The 9,789-nt window shown below is 42.2% G+C and overlaps 1 non-coding gene across 1 annotated transcript; it reads right to left on the bottom strand.

Annotated features, from left to right (window-relative positions):
* Window positions 1-205: 205 nt before the first annotated feature.
* On the bottom strand, window positions 206-310 carry LOC145954028 (small nucleolar RNA R71). The gene has a single exon (XR_014431239.1). It is a non-coding gene; the product is annotated as a small nucleolar RNA R71 (small nucleolar RNA).
* Between the last annotated feature and the right edge of the window lie 9,479 nt (window positions 311-9,789).

The raw sequence follows: 9,789 nt of genomic DNA, 5'->3' as shown, positions 1-9,789 counted from the left end.
ATCTCAAGGAGTTCCACATTGTTTGTTCCACCATGAGGCCACCTAATGTCCCTGAAGATCACATCTATCTGAAAGCATTCCCTTTTTCATTAGAGGATCTTGCTAAGGACTGGTTGTACTATCTGGCTCCTGGTTCAATAACAGGCTGGGATGACTTGAAGAGAGTATTCCTCGAAAAATTCTTCCCTGCATCCAGGGCCACTGCAATCCGGAAGGATATATCTGGAATTAGACAACTCATTGGGGAGAGCTTATATGAGTACTGGGAAAGATTCAAGAGGTTGTGTGCTAGCTGCCCTCACCATCAAATTTCTGAGCAGCTATTATTACAGTATTTCTATGAGGGGTTGAACATGATGGATAGAAGCATGATTGATGCAGCTAGTGGATGAGCCTTAGGAGATATGACACCTGCTTCTGCTAGAGGGTTGATTGAAAAAATGGCGTCTAACTCACAACAATTCAATATGAGGAGTGATTCCATAGTTGTGAGGGGTGTGCATGATATGGTAGCCCCAGATTCCACTGAACACAAAAAGTTGGAGAGTAAGATTGATGCTCTCACCACCTTGGTCTCACAACTGGCTACAAATCAAAAGTCAGGTCCACCACCAGCAAAGGTATGTGGAATTTGCACTTCAATTAATCATCCAACTGATGCTTGTCCCTCCTTGCAAGACTCTTCTATAGGTTCTGATGCCCCACAAGCCTATGCTGCAAATATCTACAATAACAGACCAACACAGCAACAACAACAGCAAAGTTATGACCTCTCCAGCAATAGGTACAATCCAGGTTGGAGAAATCATCCTAATCTCAGATGGTCTAACCAGCAGCAGCAACAACAACAACCATCACCTCCCTTCCAAAACAATGCTGGTCCTAGCAGATATGTGCCTCCTCCTATCCTACAGCAGCAACAGAGACAACATGAAGCTCCTGCACCACCAGCTCCTCAACCATCTACTTCTGAACCTACATTGGAGGAGTTAGTGAGGCAGATGACTCTTCAAAACATGCAGTTCCAACAAGAGACCAGAGCTTCCATTCAAAGTTTGACAAACCAAATGGGGCAGATGGCCACTCAACTCAATCAAGCACAGTCCCAAAATTCAGACAAGCTACCTTCACAAACTGTGCAAAATCCGAAGAATGTAAGTGTCATCACCTTGAGGTCTGGCAAACAAATTGACATCCCAACACCACCTACAGTTGTTGTACCTCCACCTGAGCCTTCACTTGAGAAAGAGAGCCATGCAGGTAGTAGTAAAAATTTTCATGCAGGTGGACCTTCTTCTAGTGCATGCACTGATAATCTATATCAAGCTCCTGTTCCTCTTCCATTTCCGCCAAAATCAATTCCAAGCAAAAAGATGGAAGAGATGGATAAAGAAATATTGGAGACCTTCAGGAAGGTGGAGGTGAACATACCTTTGCTGGATGCCATCAAGCAAATTCCCAGATATGCTAAGTTTCTGAAGGAGTTGTGCACTCATAAGAGGAAGCTAAAGGGCAATGAGCGAATCAGCATGGGCAGGAATGTCTCAGCACTCATAGGTAAATCTGTTCCACACATTCCTGAGAAGTGTAAGGATCCAGGTACATTTTGTGTACCTTGCATTATTGGTAACAATAAGTTTGAAAATGCCATGCTTGATTTAGGTGCTTCAATTAATGTCATGCCTCTGTCTATTTTCAATTCTTTGTCTCTTGGTACTTTGCAACCTACGGGTGTGGTCATCCAATTGGCCAATAGGAGTGTTGCCCACCCTACAGGTTTAATAGAGGATGTCTTAGTTCGGGTTGGTGAACTAATTTTTCCTGCTGATTTTTATGTGCTTGATATGGAAGATGGATTTTCCCATGGTTCTGCCCCAATCATTTTAGGTAGACCATTTTTAAAAACAGCCCGGACTAAGATTGATGTTTATGCTGGCACCTTGTCTATGGAATTTGGTGATATTGCTGTTCATTTTAATATATTGGATGCCATGAAATTTCCTTCTGAAGCTCATTCTGTTTTTCATGCTGAATTGATTGATGATCTAGTTGATGAGCACTTTTATGGTTTAGATTCTCCTCATGCTAAGAAGCATTCATTTTCATCTGATTGGTATAACTATCTTCCATGTATTGAGTCTGAATCTGAATGTCAATCTGAATATCAATCTGAATGTGATTATGAGGCATCTGAACTTGATACTTTGGGTGTTGTACCTCTTGGTCTTGATTTTATACAGTCAGAATGCACTAACCATGTTGCAGGAAGTACGAAAGAATCTGACTTGCAGGTTGAGGTACAAGCTATGGAACCCCTTTTCCCTTCTTTGGTTTCTTCTAATGATCAACTAGCACCCACACCAGAATTGAAGCCTCTTTCAGAGAACCTCAAGTATGCTTACTTGGAAGATAATGAGAAGTTGCCAGTGATAATTTCCACCTCCCTTGATGTTGTTCAAGAGGAGAAATTGTTGCAGGTTCTAAAAAGGCATAAGAAAGCAATTGGTTGGACCCTGGCAGACATTCCTGGCATTAGCCCATCCACATGCATGCACAGGATATTACTGGAGGATGGAGCTAAACCAGTGAGACAGCCCCAGAGGCGACTCAACCCTATCATTTTGGATGTAGTGAAGAAGGAGGTGACCAAGCTTCTTCAAGCTGGGATCATTTATCCTATATCAGATAGTCAGTGGGTGAGTCCAGTCCAGGTAGTCCCCAAGAAGACAGGCCTCACTGTTGTTAAGAATGAGAAGGATGAGCTCATACCCACTAGAGTCCAAAATAGTTGGAGGGTCTGTATTGACTACCGGAGGCTAAACCAAGCAACCAGGAAGGATCATTTTCCTTTGCCTTTCATTGATCAAATGCTTGAGCGTCTGGCAGGTAAATCTCATTACTGTTTCCTTGATGGGTTCTCTGGTTATTTTCAGATTCATATTGCTCCCGAGGATCAGGAGAAGACCACATTCACCTGCCCTTTTGGCACTTTTGCTTATAGAAGGATGCCTTTTGGCCTATGCAATGCCCCTGGCACATTCCAGCGGTGCATGCTCAGTATTTTTAGTGATTTTTTAGAAAATTGCATAGAGGTGTTTATGGATGATTTTACTGTTTATGGATCCTCTTTTGATGCATGTTTGGATAGTTTGGATAGAGTTCTGAATAGATGCATTGAGACTAACCTTGTTCTTAATTTTGAGAAATGTCATTTCATGGTTGAGCAGGGTATAGTTTTAGGGCATATTATTTCTAGTAAGGGCATAGAAGTAGATCCTGCAAAAGTTTCTGTTATTTCACAGTTGCCTTACCCCTCTTGCGTGCGAGAGGTTCGATCTTTTCTTGGCCATGCAGGTTTCTATAGGCGATTTGTCAAAGAATTCAGCAAGAAGGCCCTTCCACTATCCAATCTACTACAAAAAGATGTTGATTTTGTTTTTGATGACAGGTGTAAGCAGGCTTTTGACTGCCTCAAGGAAGCACTCACCACCACTCCAATCATTCAGGCACCTGATTGGACAGTCCCATTTGAGCTGATGTGTGATGCATCTAATTATGCATTGGGGGCTGTCCTGGCACAAAGAGTTGACAAGTTGCCCAGAGTGATATATTATGCTTCCCGGACTTTGGACGCTGCTCAAGCAAACTACACTACCACAGAGAAAGAGCTTCTGGCCATTGTTTTTGCTCTTGATAAATTTAGATCTTATTTGCTTGGTTCTCGTGTTATTGTTTATACTGACCATGCAGCTCTGAAGTACCTGTTGAAAAAGGCTGACTCAAAGCCTAGGCTGATCAGATGGATGCTCTGGCTTCAAGAGTTTGACTTGGACATCCGTGACAGGAGCGGAGCACAAAACATGGTGGCAGACCATCTCAGCAGGATTGAGAGAGCTGAGAATAGTGCTGAAATCTTACCCATCCAGGATAATTTTCCTGATGAAAATTTGTTAACTATTTCTTCTATTTCTTCTTCTACCACCCCTTGGTTTGCAAACATTGTTAATTTTTTAGTTGCTTCTGTTTTTCCTCCCTTAGCATCACGAGCTCAAATTGATAAAATTAAGAGTGATGCTAAGCATTATATTTAGGATGACCCCTATTTGTGGAAGTTGTGTAGTGACCAGGTCATTAGGAGATGCATACCAGATCATGAGATTGATTCGGTCCTGCAATTTTGTCACTCTTCTGCACCAGGTGGCCATCTAGGCATTCAGAGGACAGCTCGCAAGGTGCTTGATTGTGGTTTTTACTGGCCCACCATCTTCAGGGATGCGTGGAAGATTTGCAGCACTTGTGAGCAGTGTCAGAGAGCAGGAGGAGCCCTTTCTTTGAGACAGCAGATGCCTCAGCAACCCATGTTATTCTGTGAGGTGTTTGATGTCTGGGGTATAGATTTCATGGGTCCTTTTCCTGTCTCTTATGGTTTTTCATATATTCTCCTAGCTGTTGATTATGTTTCAAAATGGGTGGAAGCCAAAGCCACCAGAACTAATGATGCTCGGGTTGTTGTGGATTTTGTCAGATCTAACATATTTTGCAGGTTTGGAGTACCCAGAGCTATTGTTAGTGATCAGGGCACCCATTTTTGTAACAGATCCATGCAGGCTTTGCTCAAGAAGTATGGGGTAGTGCACAGAATTTCTACACCCTACCACCCCCAAACTAATGGGCAAGCTGAGATTTCAAATAGGGAGATCAAGAGGATCTTAGAGAAGATTGTGCAACCCAATAGGAAAGATTGGAGTAACAGGTTGGATGAAGCTCTCTGGGCACATAGGACTGCTTACAAAGCACCTATAGGGATGTCTCCTTATCGGGTTGTCTTTGGCAAAGCATGTCATCTTCCTGTAGAGATCGAGCATCGAGCCTACTGGGCTGTGAAGACCTGTAACTTCTCTATTGATCAGGCTGGAGAGGAAAGAAAGTTGCAACTGAGTGAGCTTGATGAGATCCGCCTTGAAGCCTATGAGAACTCTAAGTTCTACAAGGAGAAAACCAAGAAGTTCCATGACAGCTTGATAGCTCGGAAAGACTTCGTGGTTGGCCAGAAAGTTCTCTTGTACAATTCTCGGCTCAGACTCATGGGTGGTAAGTTACGTTCTAAGTGGATTGGACCTTTTGTCGTTACTAATGTTTATCCTTATGGTACAGTTGAAATCAAAAGTGAATCCACAGATAAGAGCTTTAAAGTTAATGGGCACCGTTTGAAGCCATTCCTCAGCAATCCATCTTTGTTGGATGTTGCTGTAGAGGAGACATCTCTACTCGACCCCGCTACTCTTCCACCATGACTTAGGGAGTTTTCTTTCCCCCTCTCCTTCTTTACTTTTATTGCACTTGTCCAGATTTATTAATTGTTCTGATTGCTCTGATCTTCTGTTTGAGCCACATTGGGACAATGTGTGATTTAAGTGTGGGGGGGGAACTATTTTGGTTATATGCTTTTAGGGTTTATTTGTTATTTTAGGTTTGTGTTTTGTGCAGTTTTGCATGTTTTTCTTTGATTTCTGGATATTGATAGTGTGTAGACACTTACTTCATTCTTGGATAGGATCTTCTTGATACAATATGGTTTGAAATCCCTGTTTTTCTCTGCTTGGAAAGATGATTTTAAGGTTTGAGAGGTTGTTTTAATTGTGACAGATATACCCTGTGTGAGGATTTGAGCCACTATCTATCCTTTTTTGTGTGTTATGCCTCTTGATTGCTTGCACAGTTGCCTTGTCTTGACTCTGTCTGATACTTCTTGATTCACATGCATGTTTGGATATGATTAAGGCATTTTGATTCCCATAAGCCTCTAGCCAAATAAGCCTACCTTGAATTAACTCCTCTGATAACCCCTACTGAGCCTATTTCCCCTTCTTTGTTCGAAGCTCATTACAAGCCTTAAGCGAAAAACCATGATTATCTTAACCTTAGGGAGTTTTGGAGCTTTGGAATTGTTTTGGGAATAAGTTCTTGAATAAGTGTGGGGGTGTGCGTGTGTGTCATTGGATGATGTATTTTGGCTAGTTGATCCTTTATGTTGTACACTTTACTCATTACAAATTTCGTGGTTACTGTTCACTATGTACTGTTCATACTCAAAAAAAAAAAAAAAAAAAAAAAAAGAAGTTGTTTGAGGCAAGAGAAAGAGGATTCATCATCATAAAAGTCATTAGAAATTTTTGGGTTTATTTCTTGTGCGTATTCTTGACTTATTCCCCATTGCTCCTCTATTTCCTCTGGTTTGCAGTTACTTATCCCATAAATTATCCTCTACCTTGTCCTTAGCCTCATTACAACCCTAAAAAGACCTTTTGATCCTTATGTGCATGTTTATTGGGTGTTGATTTTAGAGGCTTGCCAAGTCTATCTGTTGCTTGTTTTTCATGAGTGCTTTGAGAGTATACAGTTGCCTAGACACTTGAGAGATACAGTGATATAGTGCATCTTGTGAGGCTCTGTTACTTTTGATTCACCTCTTGAGCTAATTAATTGTCTTGCCATGTCTTGAAATGCTTGGATGATTTCCATAAGTGTCTAGTTTCTCTGACTCTTTTTGTGTTGGATGTTGTCTACTCCTTTTCTTTTCCCAGGAGTCATTGAGAATTGTGTAAATCTGTTTGTTTTCTTGTGTGTATTGTTGTCTCTGTTTCTTCCTGTGTCATCACTTTCTTTGATATCTTTGGAATTGTTCTTTGCTTTGCTTTCTTGATTTTGCCCAGTGTAGACCCCTAAAATTGTCCGGGTCGGAAATAAAGCTTGAAGACTCTCGAAGACTGAAGGATAATCAGCCAGAAGGACTCCTCGAAGGCCCTAGGAGGGTTCTCTGTAGGTCTAGAGGTCTTAGAATAGCTAAAAATAAGGAAGTGGAGGGAAAAAGCCCAATACGGCCGTACTGAACTTAATACGGCCGTATTGAAGCTTCAATACGGCCGTACTGAAGTCAGTACAACCGTATTGACACTTCAATACGACCGCTGCGAACTCAATACGGGCGTATTGAAATTTCCGACTTTCAATACGACCGTATTGAACTCCAATACGACCGTATTGAAGTTCAAAAATTTCAATACGGCCGTATTGGCCCTGTAGGCCGTACTGCGCCTATTCCCTATAAATATGACGTCAATTGGACGTCATTCCACACTTTTCAACATAGTTTGAACCCTCTCCTTGAGTATTCTGGGGTTTTTGAGCAGTGTTCTGCCCTAGAAATCACTCGGAGAGTTGATCCGACGAAGTTCTTGAGCCCCGAGCCATTTTGCTTGAGGATCGAACCTAGTCGAGGGGAAATCTTTTTGATTCCCTTAGTTAAAATTTTGTTCTAGGAGAGCGAGGAGCGGGCTTGTAGAGCGTGGGAACGCCAAAACGCTTCCCAGTTCATTTTTTATAAAAAAGCACGCTTCAAGAGGTTTCCCTTCAATCCTTCCTTTTACTGCTTTCTGTGTGCATATTTAAACTGTCATCATGTAGATAGTCAATTTATAATTGTTTAGAATAAATAGGGGTAATTTAGTAATTTTATACTGTTCTTTTAAAAATAATCTGTCATAGGGAACCCGAAAGGGGCGCCGTGGGGTGCTAACACCTTCCCCACGCGTAACCGACTCCCTTACCCAACTCTGGTTGTAGTGGCCAAAGTTGATTTTTAAATCAATTGCCTTATCCCTTTTTCCAATGTTTTGAGTAAAACATTGGTGGCGACTCCACGAACCCTCCTTTTATGAAAACCACTAATCCATGGAGGGTCCCGCTTGGGATTAATATGGATTAGTGAGCCTTTTAATAAAATTGCTCGTTTGACGAGGTCTCAGTTTGAGAATAAGTCATTCTAGCAATCCACATTTTTCAAACAAATAAACGAGTCCAACCATCCTTCGCGAATGCCGAAAGCCCGTTTCGGGCCGGTGGCGACAGATGGCGACTCTGCTGGGGAAGCCTCGAGAGTCAGTCCCATTTAGTGACAGATTATTTTTAACAAATAATAGTTAAAATTACTTTATTACCCCTCACTTGTATGATAACATGTTTATCTATTTGGCTTTAATAACTGTTGTATTTTTAAATTTACGCAATTGTTTGAAATAAAAACTGTACACAAACCTTTGCACACAACAGTTCCCTCTATACCCGGGGGCATGAGTGATTAACCATAGGGAGTGGATGTTAGTACGGCCGGTTGTCGAATGGGTCTATAGGTGCCCGTAGACCGTTGTCGGAAAACATCACTCAAGGTGATAACCATGAACTTGAGTCCGACGGTGCGTTGGAACTTTCCATCGACCTACGACGAGAGGAATTGGGTCCCTATAATGGGGGCACCTTGGGGGCCTTGGACTGGTGAGAACAGTTAGAACCTACCTTGAATATGCACCATTTCTGCAGGAGACCCCTACCTCGTGATTCGCTCGTGACTGTTCGTGGATGAGTGAATTGTTTGTGTAAATGTTTACGTGCAATTGTTTGTGCATTAATAAATAACCTCGTGATAAGGTCTAAAAATAATCCCCATGCATAAAAAACCATGACATGAGAGGAAAGACCATGTGTGAAAATATAATAAAAGTGAGAAGCATGTACATCATTACCAATAAGACATCATGCATCCTCATAAAAACATACATTTTAGGATCACCAATACCTCTTGACATGAGTGAAAGAGACCCATGACTATAGAGATTCTCCGTTGGGGAGAAATCATAGACAAAGAAGGGTGGTAAACTTCCGTCTTAAAAAGGCAGCGCCTTAAAGATGGAGGTTTATCAAGCTCATGTTAAAGAGTGTATTCATTCCGTAAAATAAACTAACTAAACATTCATTTTAGAAAGTGGCTGGTCATCTCTCTGTCCTTACGCGCGCACAGAAAATCAAGAAAATGGAAGCATTGGAAGAGCAAAACAAAAAGCTCACAACCGAGCTTTCACAACTTAAAGAGCAAATGGCGCAAATGATGGAACTCATGCGTCACCACAACGTCCATGGATCTCATCACAGTGAGCATGGGTCCCATCATGAGGAAGAGGAGGAAGAGCATGAAAAAGATCCTCCAAACGCCGTACCCCTTGGGGCAGGAATTATAATAAAAGAGCCCGAGGTATCAAAGGAACAATTCCATGCCCTCGAGGATCGGCTAAGGGCTATGGAGGGGCACGACTTTGACATTAAGGATGCCGCCGACATGTGTTTAGTGAGGGACATTCAATTCCCTCCTAAATTTAAAGTGCCAGATTTCCCAAAGTACGTGGGATCGACTTGCCCTAAAAGTCATCTCACCATGTACTGTCGCAAGATGGCTGCATATGCCACAAATGAAAAGCTCTTGATCCACTGCTTTCAAGAGAGCTTAGCTGAAACTGCACTCAACTGGTATATGCAGCTAGATGGAAATCTAGTACACACATGGAGGCAGTTGGCCGACGCCTTCCTCAAGCACTACAAATACAACATCGACCTAACACCCGATAGGTCAGATCTTCAAGCCTTGAGCAAAAATAATGATGAATCTTTCAAGGCGTACGCCCAACGTTGGAGGGAGTTGGCGGCACAGATAGAGCCCCCGCTGTCGGATAAAGAGACGGTGTCCTTATTCATCAACTCGTTGACTGGTCCCTATTATGATAAAATGATAGGGAACACAACGACACTCTTCTCGGACATCATCACCATTGGGGAAAGGGTGGAACAAGGATTGAAAAGTGGGAAGCTAGCTAAGCCTTCCCAATCATTCGAGGCTAAGAAGACTTTCAGGAAGAAGAATGAGGGAGGAGTCAATGCTATAACCATATCCTCGGCTTCTTC

This window comes from Cajanus cajan, chromosome 1 (genome assembly GCF_000230855.2).
Source record: "Cajanus cajan strain Asha chromosome 1, NIPB_CcT2T_4, whole genome shotgun sequence".
NCBI lineage: Eukaryota > Viridiplantae > Streptophyta > Magnoliopsida > Fabales > Fabaceae > Cajanus > Cajanus cajan.
The sequence above is the reverse complement of the archived record's forward strand: the minus strand, read 5'-3'. Positions and strand labels throughout refer to the sequence as shown.